The sequence below is a fragment of the Schistocerca americana genome, chromosome X, assembly GCF_021461395.2.
Source record: "Schistocerca americana isolate TAMUIC-IGC-003095 chromosome X, iqSchAmer2.1, whole genome shotgun sequence".
Lineage (NCBI taxonomy): Eukaryota > Metazoa > Arthropoda > Insecta > Orthoptera > Acrididae > Schistocerca > Schistocerca americana.
The window spans coordinates 218,854,116-218,873,182 of NC_060130.1; the positions used below are offsets into that span (position 1 = coordinate 218,854,116).

General features: G+C 41.0%; 1 protein-coding gene across 1 annotated transcript in view; it reads left to right on the forward strand.

Moving 5' to 3' along the window:
* LOC124555618 (heat shock 70 kDa protein 14-like) overlaps positions 1 to 19,067 on the forward strand; it is a 147,623-nt gene that overhangs the window by 51,839 nt on the left and 76,717 nt on the right. The window lies entirely within an intron of this gene.

A 19,067-nucleotide genomic window follows, 5' to 3' on the forward strand; every position in this document is an offset into this window, starting at 1 on the left:
TTTGATGTTAAGATGTCAGTGGTTCAGTTTGTTGAGGAAATCTGCATAAATAGCAGTAAAATATTATTTTATAGTGAAGTGTATATGAGAAAGACATGTTGACTGTTGTTACATGAACCCACATCAGTTGCTTTATCTTTTGACCCTGAGGTCAATGATCCTGCATGATCTAGACTACGGTCAGATTGCTCATTATTAGGTGTTCCAATTTAACGCAGATGATGGATCTCCTCTGGAAAATAACAATCAGATCATAAAGGAAGTCCTTTGGATATCCCATATGTTTACTGTGGGAAGGTCTCGTCTGAGATACAGAAGCAGCTCTGCAGCCATCTGTTTAGTGCAATGGTTACAGCTGGTTGTAAGTAATGCTTGTCAACATCTTAGTTCCTTTTGGTGGTGAACAGGGTTACTGTCACTCGTCTAATGGAATCACAGTTCACAATTTGTTATTTCATGCCCAGTATTGATTGGAATCCTTGGTTTGGAGCCAGGTAGATTTAAACTAGAGGCTCCATTGATTTTTTTGGTGATCTTGGGTGCAGATTTCTTGACTTAATCTGTATTGGATGTAGAATTTTAAAGTGCCTCCCTGAATTGGTTAGGCATGCAGTACCTGCAGAAAGGATTTCCTTCAATAGCGCAATATGTATAGTTTGCATCTTTTTTTTTTTAGATAAATTACTTTGTAAGCCTGTTTACCTTTAGATGTTGAACATCAAAGAGCCATGATCACTTCACATGTATGTCATATTGAGGAGATCAAATAGCCATGTAAGTCAACTGTGAAAATGAAAACTGAATATTAGGTAACTGGACAAGTATTAAAGGCAAGATCACTGAATTACTGTGACTTGCTTAAACAGCATTGCTTGTGTAGCAAGTGGAACAGAAAATTGGGTAAAACTAGAAACAAAATCTTAAATTCTGACTGGAATATATATGTGACAAGTCTATTTTTGTGTAATGAGATAAATGCAGTCAACAATAGATAATTTGGGTAAAGTTAAGCCTTAAAGGTGGGCCAAAATTTCTTACTAAAACTATCTATTGGTGACACACTACATCAGTTGAGATGGCATGGAATGCTACGGAAGATTTGTGGAAAAATATTTCTGATAAATTACCTGATCGTGTTTTAGCCATAGGAGAGGTTCCTGTTAGCCAGCCATGCATGACACAGATGGCAGGATGGCGGTTCTAGTGAAATTGTACTAAATATCTTATCTGAAAATTATCTTGGACAGCCAACTAAGTAGAATACATACGATGTAAGTATACAATTTATGCTGTCAATAAAAAAAATGTGAACTTTTCAATTCAGTGAAAATAAATGGATGAATCAACAAACACAGAGCTACAGCAGCATCATTGATCAGTGGTGTTGAATGAAAAGTTGTGCATGATGTGTCAATAAAATGACAACAAACTATCTGAGCAACTATTTACATCTGGGAAGGAGAATATTGATTAATGGGAGAAATTCACAAGCCTTGTCAGAAACATGCTGGTTGAGTTTGTGTGATGGGATGTAGTGAGATGTGGGGAAGGACCCACCAAGGTTCAATGACAATATTACTCATTTAGCCCCTGAGGGCTCACAACTCTCGTGTCAGTACCTACCTGCTTGGCTACCATGGGGCCCCATGCTTTGCAGCATTACTTCGTTTCTGTCCTGCAAGCTTATACTTCCACTGTCACTTTCTCCCTCTGTCTCTCCATTGTATGGTTTTCTTGATGCAGACCCAGCTCAGATCTCGTTTGTGACTGGGATTAGAGTTTCTGCTTTTTTTTTTTTTTTTTGTTTTCTACAACTTTTCATTAAGTAAAGACATAGTCCCCGTTGTTAGGTTTGACCTGCCATCAGTTTTCAGATTCTCCAGAAATGTTTACCATGCAGGGAAGGTCACCCAATGCAGTGTAAACTCCAGCATGGTGGCCATCCTGTCATGGTGGTCATCAAATAGCTGCACAGTGGTAGCCCCCTGGCCACGTGGGTATCGTATTGTTGGTGTGTGAGCTGAAAACTTCCCATGTATGCCAAGGTTTATGTGCATGTGCCCATTGTGACTGGGACACGGGGACTCCGAGCAACGGATTACTGGCCACGTAGCCATTTTCTGAGGCTGGGTGGCGCACATGGCAAGAGCCCCCATTCGAAGTGGGTGGCACCATGGCGGATGAGCCGCAAATGAATCGGATGAAGTTATCTTCCGCCGGCAGCTGTATGATCCCAGCAGTCTCTATGGAAGGAAAGTACGATTTAAGTGCAGAGAGATATGTCCATAAAATATTTCCTTCCATAGGGCTAAGCGGCAAGCAGAGAAATATCCCCCCCCCCCCCCCCCCCCCTGTCCCCCCAATAATTAGTTTGCTCAAGGATTGCTGGGGATTCCTTCTTGGCCACAGAACCCTTCTTCTTTGTGGAGAACATAGAAGTCAAGCTTGGGGAAGTGGCAGCCATTTCTAAAATGAAAAGTGGGTCAATTTTGATCAAAACAGTATCCTCTGCCCAATCACGGGTGCTACTAGCTCTTAACAAGGTGGGTGACATACCGGTGACTGTCACTCCCCATAATAGTCTAAATATGGTTCAGGGAATTATTTTCACAGAGACCTGCTCTTACAATCTGATGCTGAGCTACGCACCAACTTGGAGTGCCAGGGTGCACACTTTGTTAGTCATGTACATTGGGGACCAAAGGTCAACAGTGTCGCTACCAGTGCCTTCATGTTGGCCTTTGATGGTGATTCATTACCTGAAAAGGTCAGGGTGACATTATACCAAAGTGATGTGAAAGAAAGCGTCACTCCCATGGACACCTGCCCAGATGGACTCTCAGCTGTGTTGACTGGGATGCTTTTGCCTCTTTTGTTGCCCTTGGCTCCCCACTGCATGGAGATATTGATGAGGCAGTCCAGAATAAAACTACAACCATTATTTGAGCAGCTGATTTTGGCGATTCCCTGTTCCTTCTGTGCACCCCGACAGAAGACAATACCTGAATGGTCATCAGAAATTGCAGAGGCCATTAGAGATCGTAGGCGAGCTCTCCAGCACCGTAAGTGGCACCCATCGATGGAGCACGTTATTGCCTTTCAGTGGCTCCATGCCTGGGTCTGTCATCCAATAAAACGATGGAAACAAGAATGCTAGGAACAGTACGCTTCAACCATCAGACCATGAACCTTCCCTTCATAGGTTTGAGCCAAGGTCAGATGTATCTACAGATACCAGACACCTGCAGGTGTACCTGGTGGTGGTACGTTGAATGATGCCATCTACACTAACACAGATGCCACATTTTTCTCTGTATTATGCTACGGCCTCTGAGTCTGAGAACTGTCAACCCTTTTTTGTGTCCTAAAAAAGTGGGTAGAGCAAAAGCAGTTATCTTTTACTGCACACCACCTGGATCCGTATAATGCTCCATTCAGTGAGTGGGGATTTGTCAGTGTCCTAGCCCACTGCCCCAGGATCGGACCACATCCTCAACCAGATGATCAAGCACCTATCTGTGGATTGTCAGTGTCATATCCTTGCCATCTTTAACTGCATCCTGGAGTGAGGGCGACTTCCCATTGCAACAGCGACAAATCATCGTCATCCCAGTACTGAAACAGGGCAAGCACCCTCTAGAGATGAATAGTTATTACCCAGTTAATCTCACCAGTGTTCTCTACAAGTTGTTTGAATGCATGGTGAGCTGGCGGCTGTGTTGGCTCCTTGAGTCTCGGGGTCTTCTGCCTCCATCCCAGGGCGGTTTTTGCCGAGGTGACTCTGGATGGCAGACTCCAGGCAATCCAGATTTTCAGTACAAACAGCTTTTGTCCAATATCAACACCTTATAGCCATCTTCTTCGACCTGAAAAAGGCTTAAGACACCACATCCTAGCTACTGTACACATCTTCTTATCCCACCATACTTTGCAGGTTCAACTTGCTGCTTCCCACAATACCACCCCCACCCCCCCCCCCCCCCCCCTCCTCCCACAATCCGACGAGAGAATGGGGTACCACAGGGCTCTGTTAGTATGGATGTCGCTGAACATCGACTGCAAGGTGCCATAGGAAAGGCGCAGTCATGGGACCTCACCCATGGCTTTCACTTTACAGTGTCGAAACTCATGTTATGCACTTCTGTCAACATTGTAGTGTTCACCCACAACCAGAACTTTACCTCAACAGCCAACTACTCAATGTGGTGGGAACGTTTTGGTTTTTTGGACTGGTCTTAGATCCTAAGTTGATGTGGATTCCCCATCTAAGCTAGATTGATCGAAAGTGTTAGCTGCACCTTAATAGTCTCCACTGCCTGAGTAACACCAGCTGGGATGCAGATCGTACTACCTTTCCACAGCTTTACGAAGCCCTGAAAGAATCCCGCCGAAACACCGCAATCCATCCCCCGCAACAGCAGTCCAGATCAAGGATTACAATCGCAATCCACATCCTGTCTCTCCTCTCTGAACTCCAGTTGTTTCCTCTATCACCTCTCCTCCAGGCCCATTCACTACACATTCATGGTGCATCCCTCGGCCACAGCGTTGTCTTGACCTATCACCAGATCTGAAAGACTCGGTTCCTTCTGAGGCCGTCTGCCACCAATTTTTAGCCATTCTTGTCATATCTTGGGGTTCAGAAGTAGTCTGTACTGATGACTTAATGGGTGCTGGTCACGTGGGCTTTGCTTATACTCGCATGGGACACTGAACTGTGCTCCCTGCCAAATGGTTGTAATGTTTTCACTGCGGAGTTGGTAGCCATCTCTCGTGCTCTTGAACATATTAGTTTCTGCACCGGTGGATCCTCTCTCATCTTCAGCAACTCCTTGTGCAGTTTGCATCCCTTGACCAATGTTACCTTCACTGTCCCTTGGTAATTGCTATCCAGGGTTCCCTGTATGTCTGGACCCCAGGCCACATCAGGATCCTGGGAAATGAACTTGCTGGTAGCCTGGCCAAACTGGCTACCTGTAAACTGATTTGTGATGTTGGTATTCCAGTAATGAACCTCTGATCAGTATTATGCCATGAAGGTTAGGGAATCTGGAATGGCTCACTCTGACTTTGCCAAACAAAGTAGGGTGATTAAGGAGACTACAAATCTGTGGACGTCCTTCATGTGGGCCTCTCTCAAAGACTTGATCGTCCTTTTGCTGGCTGTGTATTGGCCATACTTGGCTAACTCTTGGTCATCTCTTCTGTCGCAAAGACCCACCTCTCTGTCATTGTGGTTCCCATTTGCTGGTAGTCCACATTTTGCTGGACTGTCCGAACTTAGCCACCATGCAATGGGCTCTTAATCTCCCTCACTCGCTGTCTCTGGTGTTAGGAGACAATGCCTCAGTGGCTGACTTAGTTTTACGTTTTATTCTTGAAGGGAGCTTTCACTGCTCTCTTCAAGGTAGGTCCACTTACCCATATTGGCCCATTGATGGGTTGGCAGAACACTCTTTGCCTCCTCTGCCAAGTCCGTGCTGTGACTATCTGGGCATTGTGGTGCAGCCTGGTCCTCACCTTACCTGCTCTTTTACTCCCCCCCCCTTCCATGGTCTGTTAGACTTGTTCGTCTTTTGTCTCTCTGTACTTCTCTCGTCGTGTCCATGTTGCTAGTCTCTTTCCTAGGTGATTTCTGAGTGGGCTACATCTGGTAAGGGGGGGGGGGACTGGGATGTATGTTCCCTCATTGCATTGCACTGTGCTTTCGGAGGCTTCTGGCTGCTCCCTAGAGGGAACACCTTTCTTGTGCTCTCTCTGTCTTTGTTTCTTTCTTTCTTTCTTCTTCTTGTCCATTATCTCACCTTCATAGACCTTGGGGTTTTCCTCCCGTGGGTTTCGTGTGGTAGGCTATCTGATCTACAGGCATGTAGACCTGTCTGTCTGAGGAAAAAGGGACTGATGACCTAGTAGTTTGGTCCCTTTAATCATCCAGTCAACCAACCAACAACTCTTAAGAATGTTATATTCCGAAATATAAACTGCCGATTGAATAGGTCATCATCATGAGTCAGAAATTGTGAATCTAGCATACCTAAAATACATAAAACCATGTTAGTATTATGAAAGGGATAGTGCTACTCTGCATGTAGCAGAAATGTTGAATTGCAGATAGGCATAATTAAAATACTGTCAAACAAGTAAGTTTACACACAGACAGACAGACAGACACAGAGAGAGAGAGAGAGAGAGAGAGAGAGAGAGAGAGAGAGAGAGAGAGAGAGAGATTGCGACTCAAAATCTCTGCTATATGGTGATTGGCAATCTATCTTTTTCATAATATTGACATTATTCCATCCTGGATTTTCCATTGTTAGATGTTATAATGTCATCACTAATTAAATAAGAATGGTGGTGTTTTTATTGTAGTCATAATTAAGAACAGATTATTTACAATAGTAATCCACCAGTCACAAGCTGTGAACAGTTGTTACAAACTACTTGCAAAAAGAGAAAAAAGAAATAATTTCTGTTGGCACTCCTGTCCCGCATACAAACTGTAACTTCAACAACACACTAAAGTCATACACGCCCATGTCAGAACCTTTGAACACCAAGATGAAAAAGGAGTTAAATGTGACTGCTCGTTAAGCCCAATCAACGGAAGGAAAGGCAGGTGAAACAAGGACTTACTCTTGGAGAAAGGTACACGAAATATGTCATAGAGACTATGAAGACCATGAATTAAATATTAAATGTCGTTCGCTATATTGCTATGATGGATAAAAAGTAAAACACAATCAACATCCAATGTGCCGTTTGCTAAAACGACCGATAACTCAGACAGCAAACATACAGTAGAACGTAAGTGGTTAAAAGAGAGACATTTGGTCAGGAAACAGCTAATGGTCAAAGGTTGATGACAGTGAGCACAAAGTGATGGTGGGTCACCACTTGACAAATGACGATGGCTAAAAAGACAGTACCCAGTACGTAACCTAGCTAAAAATCATCTCCTTGCGGCGAAAGGGCTGAGAGAGGAGATCGGCCAAGCTTCTGGGAGATGTTTCATTCCCTGGAGTTTGTTCCCATGAATGGAAGACCAATTGTCATGTCAAAGTGACACCACCTTCTGATAAAAGACAACATGGAGATCATTGGAAGGAATGGAAGAACTAGCTGGATGATGTAGAAGGACTGCAGACTTGGCAACAGTGTCAGCAGCTTTGGCAACAGTGTCAGCAGCTTTGTTTCCTGTCAGACCATCCATCAAGACAGAGCAAGTGGAAGCTTTCTTTGACCTGTTGCACTAAGGGATAGACAGTGTACAGCATACAGAGGCTCAGAAAATCACTGAGAGAATCCAAGCAGATGACGAAATTGAAAAGCCTGTGTCGCTGGATGTACCGTGTGGCCTGATACATAGCAAAGAGCTCTGCTGTTAATACTGAGCAGTGTTCTGGAAGCAGATATCGAAAATGGTCGGTGGCAATGATCAGGCATACCAGACACCATGGTCATTCAGAGAGCCAACAGTGTACACAAAGGTACTATCACCAAGTTCCGTGCAAAGGTTGAGAAACTTACACCGATAGATCGAATCTGGAGAAGTTTCCTAAGGAAGCGAATCAAGTTCAAGGTGAACATGGGCCACCACAGAAAGTCAGGGTGGCGAAGGGTACACATCCATCGGGAAAGTGGCAGATAGCGTGAAGTGAGGTTGCTGGAGCAGTAATCAAAAGCGAACTCCAGGAGGTAACGGAGAAGAGGGACACACCTACTGGCGGTCAAATGAGTCGTTGACGGAGGCGACATAAGATGAGTGGCCAGGTATGGCAGACAAATGGCATGTGTATCTGCTAAGGAGAACCTCATATCGTTATGACCACAGTAGTTAGGCAGCTTCTGCATAGAGACTTTCAACTGGGCTGGTGTAAAAGGTGCCAGTGGCCACATGGATTCGATGGTGGTAGATTGTATTTAGACAGTGTAAGATGGATGGATGTGCAGATGCATAAACGGAGCATCCATAGTCTACTCTCAAAAGGCCAAGGGATCTGTACAAACGGAGGAGGGTGGTCCAGACCACTCCCCAGGAAGTACCACTGAGGACCCGTAGAACACTGACGGACAGGGTACAGCGGGCAGCCAGGTAAGACATGTGGGAGGACCAAGAAAGTTTCTATCAATCCTGAGCCGCAGGAATTTCGTAGTTTCAACAAACGGTAGAGCAACAGGCCCAAGACCGGGTGATCAAAAAGTCAGTATAAATTTGAGAACTGAATAAATCACGGAATAATGTAGATAGAGAGGTACAAGTTGACACACATACTTGGAATGACATGGGGTTTTATTAGAACCAAAAAATACAAAAGTTCAAAAAATGTCAGACAGATTGTGCTTCATCTGATCAGAATAGCAATAATTAGCATAACAAAATAAGACAAATCATAGATGATGTTCTTTACAGGAAATGCTCAATATGTCCACCATCATTCCTCAACAATAGCTGTAGTCGAGGAATAATGTGAACAGCACTACAAAGCATGTCCAGAGTTATGGTGGGGCATTGGCGTCGGATGTGGTCTTTCAGCATCCCTAGAGATGTCGGTCGATCACGATACACTTGCGACTTCAGGTAACCCCAAAGCCAATAATCGCATGGACTGAGGTCTGGGGACCTGGGAGGCCAAGCATGACGAAAGTGGCAGCTGAGCAAACGATCATCACCAAACGACACGCACGAGAGATCTTTCACGCGTCTAGCAAAAGGTTTTTTTTTTTCTTCGCTTCTAGTAAAACCCCATGTCATTCCAAGCATGTGTGTCAATTTTTACCCCTCTATCTACATTATTTCATGGTTTATTAAGTTTTCAAATGTATACTGACTTTTTGATCACCCGGTATAAAGAAGGTGGAAGAAACCCATTGTGCAGCCAGAAATTCATACAAATGGTTATGTCAGTGGAAAAGCGAAAGCCATTGTTCATGCTGCATGAGTAAAGACAATGAGACAATGCTGAAGACTTCCCTCAAGGAGACAAGTCCATGGGGAACTGCAATAGGTGGCAAAATCGTCAACAAAAAGGGACCCGGAAATACCCAGCGGGAGACAGGCCATAATAGGGTCAATGGCAATAGCAAGGACAACGAATGTCAGGATGGACCCCTGAGGCATCCAATTTTCATGGATAAAAGTGTCCTACAAGTCACATTCCACACGTACTTTGAGAAGTCTGTCTTTTAAAAATTCCGGAAGGAAACGTGGCAGGCAGACTGGAAAGCCCCACATGTAAAGAGTACAGAGGGCACCGGTCCTCCAGCTGGTGTCGAAGGATTTCTCCAGATCAAAAAGCACATCCACAGTCAGTTATTGTTGCAGAAAACAGTTCATGACATGGGTTGCCAAAGTGGTGAGATGGTCAACTTCAGAATGGCACGCCTGAAATCCACACTATGCAGTCGTTAGTAATTTGCGAGACTTGAGTCACCATACCACCCGGGCATTAATCATATGTTCTAAACCTTGCAAACATAGCTAGTGAGGAAAATGGGGTGGTAGCTAGAAGGTAGGTCTTTGTCCTTATTGGGCTGAGGAATGGGTATGATGAAGGCTTCATACCAGCGTCTGGGGAGCATGCCATCTGCCCAGATGTGGTTGTATGTGTTAAGCAGAAAATGTTTGCCCGCAAGAGAAAGGTGCTGCAACATCTGAATGCGAACATCATCCAGCTGTGGGGTGAAAGATAGGGATACAGTGAGAGTGATCAGCTCCCACATAGGAAAGGCTGCATTGTAGCATTTAAAATTCTAAGAGGAGAAGGGTATTACCCAAGCCTCCTCCATTTGTTTCCAATGGAGGAAGGTAGGGCGGTAATGGGTGGAGCTTGAAATATTTGCAAAATAGTGGCCCTAGGTGGTGGATATAGCAATGGGTTCCACAATGACATCATCTGCTCCGTTCAGGCCAGAAATTGGTGAATTGACCTTAGGCCCAGAGAGTCGTTGGAATTTAGCCCACACAATGGAAGACAGAGCGGAACTGTTAAAAGAATTAGTAAATGAAATCCAGCTAGCTCCTTTGGCATCCCAAAGAGGGTGATGACACTGCGCACGCGACTGTTTACATCAAATGCAGTTCTCCAGTGTTAAAAACGCTGAGAGTGTGTCTCTGCACATGAATTGTCACGGTACGCGTCAGTCCACCAAGGACTGTGACATGATGTGGTAAAGTGGAAATGTGAGGAATGGAACATTCTGCAGCAGTAAGGGTAGCGTTTGTAAGGTCATCACAACTGGGGAAATGTCGTTTGTCAAAGGTCACCAGGGAGGAGTAAAGCCTCCAGTCTGCCTTTGAAAGCTGCCAATTAATTTAGTAAGTAGATGAGGGAGGAGTTGGCAAACAGATAGGATGTGGGGAAATGGTTGCTCAAGTATGTCTAAAAGAGAACACACCACTCGAGACGACGGGCAAGCTGGGCAGTGCAGAATGAGAGGTCCAAATGGGAATAAGAGTGTGTCGAGTCTGAAAGGAACGTTGGTGCTCCAGTGTTAAGGCAGAAGAGGTTGAGTTGATCGAGAAGGTCAGCCGAGAGGGCACTTTACGGACAGGTTCACAAAGAGCTGCAAAGGGGGTGATGCGCATCAAAGTCACTGAGCAGCAAAAAGATTTGGGAATTTGCCAACGAGCTAGAGGAAGTCTGCCCTGCTGAAACCGAATGACAGGGATTTAGGCGGTACAAAGAGAAAAGGTGAAGCGAGGAAGGAGAATGCGCACTGCAACAGCTTGCAGCCGGATGTTGAGTGAGAGGGTTTGACTACGAATGTCATCACGAATAAGCAGCTCGACTCCACCACGAGATGGATTGCCGTCCTTGGCCATATGTTCCTTTTTTCATAAACATTTTCTTCTCCGGAGAACCAAAAAAAAAATTACTGATAGAAAGAAAATTGGCTTGATATTGTCTACATTGTCTCCATAAGTTATAAAGTGATTTTTACCTAATTCATGTTTTAACCTATCTGGAAAGTGAGTGAGTCCCCTGTTCAGCATGTCTTTGAGACAGGGTACCTCTAACATAATTTGTACAGGTCATTTCCAGCCTAATTGATACTTTTTATTTACAGATGAGTCCTTCCACTATTTTAATAACTGATTAAATGTTCATGCTTTTGTTGGGTAGCTGCAGAAAAGAAGGCTGTCTCAAAACACGAACCGTGATGAGATGTAATATGATGAGCAGCCACCTACTACTGTCAAACTTCTTTCACAACTTGCATTATAGTTTTAATTTTGTTCAGAGGTCTACTTACTGTGTTGATGCAATGAATTGTTTTATCCTGTATTTTTGTAGAGCTCTTGCCAGATACGCTCTGCAGTATTAGATTTAAATGCCTATGTTGCAATAGGACCCATATCTCTAAATCTGTGATTTGCTGTTGTGGAATGTGAGTCTGTTTCAGTGTTGGGGCCACTCCTGTTCCTTATTTATATAAATGATATGCCGTCTAGTATTATGGGTAACTCTAAAATATTTCTGTTTGCTGATGACACTAGCTTGGTAGTAAAGGATGTTGTGTCCAACATTGGCTTGGTTTCAAATAGTGCAGTTCATGACCTAAGTTCATGGCTTGTAGAAAATAAATTAACTCCAAATCACAGTAAGACTCAGTTTTTACAGTTTCTAACACACAATTCAACAAAACCTGACATTTTAATTTCACAGAGTGGACATATTTAGTGAAACTGAACAGTTAAAATTTCTAGGTGCTCAGATAGATAGTAAACTGTCGTGGGAAGTCCACATTTAGGATCTTGTTCAAAGACTTAATGATGCCATTTTTTTTTATTGGAACAATATCTGAAGTGAGTGATCATTCGACACAAAAATTAGTCTACTTTGCTTATTTTAATTTGCTTGTATCATATGGTGGTATATTTTGGGGTAAGTTCTTGTTGTATTGTAGATTGCATTTACTTAAATTTATGGATTGACTTTTTTTGGGTTCATATACATTTTATTTTTATCTATTATTACTTTCATGTTGTAATTTCATGTACTGACATGTTCCATGACCTGGGAGATTCTCTCCTCAATTTGGTCCTATGGAACTTGACATGTAAATAAAATAAATAAAATTAATTTGAATGTTGATTTTTGTGCATCATTATCTGACAGGCCATTACTAAATTTGATCACAATGTGCTTCTCAATTTGAAGACAAGCTATTGAAAACAATACGTATGATCCTGCGACTATTTCCCCACGCTCTAGTTGGAAAGTGTGACATCTTTATCAGATTGGAAGTTTATTAATGTTATTTTTGCTGTAAATTAGTCAAAAATATAATATTGAAATCTTTACCAAATTAATTTGATGTGTATCTTATAAACTGAGATTGACAAAGTCCTAAGTCTGGAAAGTAAAGTCATCTCACCGAACTGAGAGGTGAAGTGAAAACTATACTGAAAAATAACCCATCTTTAATCCAGTTTCTAAAAATATGGATTGTACCTAGTAAGATGTCCTAGGTCTTTGAGGCATGTGGTTTACAATATATCATGTGAGTTTGGTGTGAATTATTACAACAGTGTAATCACATTATTAATGAACAGTGCAAGAAACACTCCAAAATGTATAACTAAGACGTTGTGAGAAACCATTCATTGCAAAGCAAGGTGTTACCAACACACACAAATTATTATTTGACAACGCTGAAATCCTGGCACACACCTTGTGTTACTGGGATTCATTTATCAAGAAAGCAGTGGAGATCCACAAGTGTCCTAAATTTTTTAATGGAGTTGATGGCGTCACCTGAATCCCAACATGGAGGAAAGATCTAGAAAACAATATAAACCCCATACTAATGCGAGTGGCTGATCTGTTTCCTTATCATTGTTGTGGTATTATTGGTAAAGCGAGCATGAGCATGAGCAGTGCTAAAGAAAGCATGAGAGCTTTAAATCTGACAGATATGTGTTGACTAGAGTTTGTTTACATCTTACAGCTTGTCATACCGAGGTATTAAGGAGACATTTTGGGAACTTGCTTACCTGTGTTACCTGTTTTGGTGAATTTCAGTAGTTGTTTCTGTTCGAGTGAGTGTATGTTCAGTGAATTCTGGAAGTAGTCAAAGTTACAGGTTTTTAGTTATCCCAAGATAGATACCAGAGACTTTATGCTCATTTCATTAATAATGTATCAAGTTACCTCTTCATTTTAATATTTGGTGGCTAAAATCTGCTTCATTTTAAATTATCAAGACTTTTTATTAAAAAAAAAAATTACACGGACTTGATCAAATCTGGTAGACGTAATATTACTGAATATATTGCTGTGTTAGTCTAGAACAAAATTAGGGAAGTAGAACCCAACAACATACAGATACTAACTTTATATAAATTAATCCATCGAGTAGGAGGAGTTGTCAAACAGAAATTATTTCAGTTGTTTTTAAAACTTTTATTATGTGCCTGCACCCTTAATTTGTAGGTGATGTTTTCAAATATTTTTACAGCTGAGTAAGTTAAGTTGTGAATAGTGGAGGCAATTTTTGTTCCAAGTGTTAGACTTACAAACAATACTACTATTTTTAAATTGTGCCTGATGCCTCACAACAAACTTCATAAGAGAGGTTGTTAGGATGCCAAAATTTTTAAACAATTGCCTTCATGAAGTTTGAGGATGACCATCAGATATCCTTACAGAATATTTCTGTATGATGAATACTTAGTGTCTGTGTGTAGAATTGCCTCAAAAACTATTTCCAGTCACATCAATGAATGACAATGTGCAAAGTAAGCTGGTTTTTAATGCTTTCAGTAAAAAAATCAGCAATTACATGTAGAGAAAATGTTGCTGAATTCAAGCATTTTAAGAAATCTGTAATATGTGATTTTCTATTCAAGTTTTGGTCTATATGTGCACCTAGGAATTTTGAACAATTGATTTTACATGCTTCCTATCTCCCAGTGCTCTATTATTGGTGCTGGTGATACATCTTGCCTTGTACAGATTTCAGTGAAGTGTATGTTTTCTAAGTAATATTCCAAGAATCAATATTTTTTAGCATTTCTTTTATTGATCAGTCTGTTGTCACACCTCTGAAGGACTTGAATGTGATTGTTGCATTATCATCAAAGAACACCATTTCTGCTTTATTACTGTAAGGTGGAAGATCATTTATACATATCATGAACAGGAGTTTTCCCAGAATTGAACTCTATGGAATGCCTGTAATAATTTGTCCACACTCGGGGGGAGATTCATCATTAAAACTTCATGAGCTATCTAACATGGCCATTTTCTTCCTCTCAGTGCAGTATAAATTCAACCACTTTAAGCATTGTACCTTGAAAACTGAACTTTTTAAGTTTATCCAAAACAATGTTGTGATTTACAAAATCAAATGTCATACATACATCACAAGAACGTCCTGGTAGGTATTGACTCGCTAGTCAGATATTTCAGTATGTGGTCAGTGAAATGGTAGATGCCATATTTAGTGGAGAGACTCATCTGGCATTCAAATTTTGACTGACAGTTTATTTGTAGATAGGCATGACCATTCTTCAATACATTACCTTTTGCAGCAACTTTAGAAAATGAAGTTCATAGTGAAATTAGTCATTAGTTATTAACGTCTGTCCTATTATCTTTCTTAAAAAGTGTTCTAATATTGTTGGGCTCTGGCTGGTCTCGAAAGATACCTTGTGAAAGTGATGCATTAAAAATATGGATGTAAACATCAGCTGTAACTGAAGTACATGCTTTTAATATTTTGCTTGAAATACTATCATCCTTATGAGAAATTCTTACTCTTGAGAGTTAAAATCCTGGTATCTATTGAAGAAGTTGGAGTGATCTGAAATTTATGCTTGTGATACTTGTTATTGCATATGCTGCAATGCTTTTCCTTTCTTGAATTTTATGTGATTGGCTGTTCGAGAACTGACAATAGTAGTGATGATGTATAGGATAGGTGGGCAACCAGTTGCCTGCAGGCCGGATTCGGCCCATCATTGGTTTCAGTTTGACCTGCAGAAGAAATTTTTGGGGAGAGTGTGAAGCGCTCACATTGTACTCCATCCAAGACCTATTTTTGGATATTTCTGCTGATGCTCACCTTGCCTCGGGTTTGCAACTCGTGACACAGACCACTGTCAGTTTTGCTTACTCTGCACATGCATAATGCAATTATACCACCGCTGACTCCCCCCACATGTTACTTATTGCGTACTGCCTACATCTGTGTTACACATTGATGGATTGTAAACATTGGTAACAGGTGACAATGACATGAAAACTACTGACTACTCAGGAAATGTGCTGATTTAAATGGCAGCAGGGTGCCATTTATAGTGGTGTGTCACTCCCATAAACATTGTCACAGGTGCTACAGTTTTCACTTCCTGCACCTGAGGCACTACTATTGCATCACTTGAAAAGTGGTGTGTGAGCTTAAGTAATTATGTGAATTAGGCCTGCAGGTTACCCGTGCCTATCCTACAGCAATGTAGGAGTGTCTGGAGGTGGCACCTAGTAGCTCGAATTCGATTTCCTGTCTATAAGGACGAGAAAATTGAAAGCATGAGTTTCAACTTTTGATTTGTCACAATTAAATAATTTTCATTTCAGGAAAACCTTGTGATCAGATGTGCTGTGCAGTTCTACACTGTTGCATAGTAAATAAGCTATATGCTTTTAAAATATCGGAACAGGCATGAAGCAGGATTGAAGACTTGCTTGCAAATAAGAGTCCACTATGTTGTTAGTAAAGGGATCCACAGATAGAAATAAAGTAGCATCCTGTGTACTGAACAGAAGTGCAGTATTAATATCATTAGAACTGGGGGGGGGGGGGGGGTTGCAAGTCGTTTCTGGATAACTCCCTTGGTAGAGCATTTACCCATAAAAGGCAAAGGTTCCTACCAGTTCAGATCTTAATTTGGCACACAGTTTTAATCCACCAAGAAGTTTCAGTAGGATTACTGTTCACTTTATTGTGTTATGTTGTGCCAGATAATACTGACATTAGAAAATTGTTACAAATTCCAGAAAGACTTGTAATTTATCAGTATTTGGTGCAAAGACTGATTACTGACTGTCAGTATAAATAAATCTAATATTGTGCTTCTAGATAAATGAAAAGTATAATAATGTTTGAGTACCCAATCAGTGATCAGTCGTAGAAATCAGGATGTAGAGTTCATGTGCTTAGTGATATAAGGTGGAATAGACACAAAAATCTGACTTTGGGGAAATCAGATGCCAGCCAGGCTTTTATTTATTGAAAGGATTCGTAGGAAGTGCAATTTATTCACAAAGGAGCTCACCTATGAAACCTTCATTTGACCAATTCTTTGGCAGTTTGGTGTCCTTACCAAGTTGGGTTAATGGATGAGATTCAAATAAGAGGTTTACAATTCATCATACATTTGTTTAACCATACCAAGAAAATCACAGAAGTGCTTAATAAATTGTTCCAATACAGGGTTGCCCTCAGGAAGTAGTACTTTTTCATTTGGTTATTATGAAGTTTAGCTTATATTTAGACCAGTATAACTTACAGGTAACTGTTCTACACACGTTTCCATTATTGAAAAGCCAAACAAAAGTTTATTTCATAAAATGTACATCATTGGTGATACATTGCTAAAGAGGTTTGTGAAAGGTCCTTGTTGAATTCTCAACTATTTCTTGAAGAATTTTCTCTGTGTCTTTATGTATCATGGCTTTCAATTGATCAGTATTGTGGAGCCATATAAAAAGCTTTTTTCTTAAGATGATCCCACAGAAAAAAATTTGCTGCCGAAAGATCAGGTGCTCTCACTAGCCATGGGATAACACTGAATCATAATAGTAATCGATGTGGAAAGTGGCACCTCAGTTTAGTAATTGCAAACCATATTGTGTTTAGATGAAAACTTCCCTGCAATGTGTGGACTGAAGAAATTATTGATAAAGGCTGCATACTGCTCAGAACTGACACGTACTGACTTCCCATTGTTGTCAAAAAAATATGGCCCAATGATTCCAGTGAACTGTCAAAAAGCACACCAGATGATGACATGTGGGCTATTCTGCAACTTTTCATGAATGAGCTACAGATTTGTGTCTAGAGTAATATTGAAAGATTGATTTATTGATAAACCTATTCATATGAAAGTTTGCTTCATCAAACATCACGAGATTCATCAGAAATACCTCTTACTGGTCAATTCTATCCAGTAACATTGCGTGGAAATTGTACCAACTCACTTTTGTCTCCCCACTGTAACTGTTGAGCCACTTGCATCTTATAAGGAGGAAACTTCAAATCCTATTTCACAATCCCCAGCAAAGACGTGTGAAGGATCTGTGATGGTCTGGAATGGTGACAGACTGATCACTGTGGGCTTTGTTGCAGAGCTGCATGAAATCATTGGATATTTACTGGCATTCAGATTGTCATTTCAGGTCCCTTATGTTTCACACTGGCTCCACAGTCTGTCTTACACCATTGTTTCATCTGTCTGGAACATGGAAAAGGCAGAGTCTACCATGGAGCATAGACTGCTGCAATGCTCTGCACGTGACATAACTCCCCTATTGCCTCAGTATGCACATGCACTGGCCAGCGTTCCATACTGAACTGAATGGCATATGATGTGGACCTGATTAGATGCAGTAGATGGTGTGAATAATCTACACCTTTGCAGGGTGGCCGATTGAAGATATACTATTTCCTGTGGGCCAACCTTTATAAGTATTTTATAGAAAAAAGAAGTTAAACAAATTTTCTTTAAATGTCTGAGCTAGCAGGGGGAAACAAGTGGCTAATATGGTGGTCTGACATTCAAGAGGTCAGTTTTTCAAATCCCCATGTGGCCATCCAGAGTTTTATTTTCTGTGGCTTCCCTAAATCTCTTAAGACAAATCTCAGGATGGTTCCTTTGAAAAGGACACTGCTGATTGGTGATTTCCTCCTCCCCCCCCCCCCCCCCAACCAATCCAAGCTTTTGTTCCTACTCTGATGACTTTGCCCTTAAGAGGACATTAAATCATAATTTTTGGTCCTTTTAAGTATCTTCACAGAGATTAAAAAATGTTACTTGCTCTTTTCATCTCAAAAATTGTGCAGTGGTTGTGGCACTTGAATAGATGGCATATTTCTTGATTTTTGGAAACTACAATATATTAACAATTTTGCATGTAATGAATAGATGAGATCATGGAATGTGTTTCCAACAATTGTCTTTTCACTTTTCCTCCCTTACGGACATTTCAGCATATTGTACATTTGATGAGTTTATTGGAACATCATTTATTTCTTTCCGTGTGTTTGGTATGTGTGATAAACTGTTTCTGTTTATACTGCACATGAGAATCTCAATAAACAATTTAAGCAGCACTTAGACAGTCCCTTGCTTTGTAGTTTATCAATAAATACTTTCCTTAGAAAATGGAAGTGAAATTGTGTATCTATAGAAGATTATTATTATACACAATGTCTTACGATAGTCTGTAAATGAGGATGAATGGACTGCCTTGAAACATATTGTTGATAAATTCCTGAGTTCAGTTTCCAAATACTGATCTAAGAAGCAGTTTCGGGTAAGAGGGCATATGAAACTACTAGTGTATAAAACAAATTACAGATTGCTATTCATTGAGAGAATATTGAAAGTGTTTATTCGCCAATGGTGAGGCTGGATTTGAAATCCCAGTGCTGCCCATGTCTCATTCTAACCAGCTCTGATAAATGTTTGACAAATTTAGTAATTACTGCCATGTTACAGTATTTGAAGTGGTTGTGCAGTTTGCTTATACTGTAATACAGTGCTAAAATTTGGAGATGTTTTTCTATTGCTTTGTTGAAATTGTCGTGAAATGTACTGCTTTCTCATCCAATACTGTTTAGGGGGAAAAAAATTGGAACACACCAGAAAGCAGGTATCTTACTGTGAATGGTCAGTCCAGTGGAACTATAGAAAGGAACTAAAAATTATCTGCATTCTCAGCCAGTTCATAATGAATCATTTGGTTTTGTTTACCTGGGCTTATAACCAGGGAATGCATATTCGATTGTTGCTGTTTACGCTAGGTATTACCAGAAATAATTGGTAGGCTTTGCTGTATTGT